The sequence below is a fragment of the Hyposmocoma kahamanoa genome, unplaced genomic scaffold (genome assembly GCF_003589595.1).
Source record: "Hyposmocoma kahamanoa isolate Upper Pololo Valley unplaced genomic scaffold, ASM358959v1 93, whole genome shotgun sequence".
Classification (NCBI taxonomy): domain Eukaryota; kingdom Metazoa; phylum Arthropoda; class Insecta; order Lepidoptera; family Cosmopterigidae; genus Hyposmocoma; species Hyposmocoma kahamanoa.
This window is the reverse complement of record NW_020654810.1, coordinates 13435519-13437926: the sequence shown is the minus strand read 5'-3', so window position 1 is coordinate 13437926 and position 2408 is coordinate 13435519.

The following is a 2408-nucleotide window of genomic DNA, read 5'->3' as shown; positions in this document are numbered from 1 at the left end:
CGTTTTAATCTTCGATTAAGGCACAATAGCACTATCCTATTCCACTTTAAACTAGATTTCACAAAATAATTGAAAGTCAAAATAAAAACGACACTTTTCCCTACAAAAGGTCCAGAGCGAATTCTCCCATTTATGTTCTATTTTATATTTGCTTGGTAGGGATGTCCGAAAATTTCAAGTGATTACTTGTTATTTTGAGAAATGCTAGCAAAAATTTGAAGGCGATTCGAGGTACCGCCCTAGAATAAGCAGAAAAAAAGTGGATAGCGGCGGTATTGTTTTTGTTTGGCAACCATAGTTGCCAATAACGTTTGGTGCAATAACGTCAATAACAAAACAATGCCAATAACAGTTCAGTGTGGTGTCCATACAAATAGCTAGGTCAAATCCCTAAGGGATGGAAATAAGCCAAATCACGATCTTCGATCGTTGTTTGTCAGGATGGAAAATAATCTCAGTACAGAGTACTAAAAAACCGACCTCAAAAGTACGTGGCATTACGTCTATTTGCTAAGTTTTATTGAAATATCCTTAAATTCGCCACTATGCAGGACTTGACACTGGAGATAATAAAAAATTGGTTCTCACTACTTAAACAATATTGAGAGAAAAACGCCTTGAATTGGAGAAATAGCAAAATCAACCATTAAAATAATTGCTCCTTAAGAAAATTTAGGCGCTATTTATAAAAATGAATCTTAATGCGTGAACAGCCACCATTAGAGGTGGATGAATACTTCAAAATGAAATGGGACCACTATGGAAGTTCCAGTTGGAAGTCCCTTTCCAACAAAAAAAGAATCATGAACATCGGTTCACAAATACCGGGGTTATCGCGTAACATACATAAAAAAAATAAACAAAAAACATAGGTACAGTCGAATTGAGAACCTCCTTCTTCTTTGAAGTCGGTTAAAAATAAAAGATAGTCTAAGGTAGACTTCCAGTCGCATATCTGTCAAAGAGACAGTTGAATTTTCGTTTAGTAAAAATTACTACTCTTTTATCTTATATACAATTCTTCTTCACTTTTGACGCATTACTTGAAATTTCAAAAAAATTACATTATCTGTCTGTCTCTATTTTTAACCGACTTCAAAAAAGGAGGAGGTTTTCAATACGTCTGTAGGTTTTTGTTTTTGTATGTATGTTACGCGATAACTCCAGCATTTTTGAACTGATTTGGAGGTTCTTTTCAATAATGAAAAGAGGTTCCAGGGGTTAAAGACAATGTTCCATCTCTAAGGATGGCAATCTAAGTATCTGGAGATACGACCCTAATGGCAGGGACTTAAGTATGATTTCGAGTGCTTTAAACCATACTCAAATCCTGACTTGAGCATTGAATAGAGTTCTAGAATACGACTCTATGGGTCGTATTCTAGACCTCTACCTCAAGTCAGGATTGCAATGGAAACACAAGCTCTGAAAATACGACCCTAATGGCAGGGACTTGAGTATGATTTCGAGTGCTTTAAACCATACTCAAATCCTAACTTGAGCATTGAGTAGAGTTCTAGAATACAACCCTAAAAGTTGAATCCATTTTCGCGCTCTTTCCGGTAACCGATTTCAATAAAACTTGGCAAATTGGCGCAGCAAATGCCTCAATAAATGTCTCAATCTCAAGTTACGTATTTAACGAAGTACTTAGTGGTCTTGGAAGTTAATGAGGGATATGATGTAATAGATAGAGAATAGACGGATGACTGATATAACTTGACTTTACTTTTCTATAATCTAAAATTTATTATTCATTGCATTTATTATTAATTAACTAAGATGGTATAATTAATTGGTTTAATTACGACTAATATATTTAAACCAAATAAGTATATCATACCAATATTCACATGATCATCTGACTCCTAAGATATAAGTTTTCTTATAATGTAGGGAATAACATTTTTATAATAGTAAATGTAACTACTCTATTTATTATTTACTGACTTAAATTTGATTAGTTAGTTATTTACTTAAATTTCTACGATGATATTGGAAGTAAATCTTACTCTGGTTACTAGTACTTATTCAATCAAAATAAACAAAATATACTCATATTAATATTAGTGATGAGTACTTATTATAATCTTTACCTAGTTATTAGCTAATGAAGAAGAAATAGAAATTTTGTAACAAATTTCGATGCATTCGCGATATTCTTGTGATTTAAATAAATATCGTATGTACCTATTGCAGGTTACTTGAGCGATACGTAACGTCGTCAGCCATTCGTAATGGCTTCAGTTTGAGATTTAATAATAATGTTGTTGTATAATATTAACTTGCATAACTTAACACAGAGAGAGAGTTCAGAGCAATACTTCCCAAATGTATTATTATTTTGAGAGAAGGCACGAGGTTCGAAGGTGCAACTCTGTGTTGCAATCCACGGCTGGGTTCCAGTC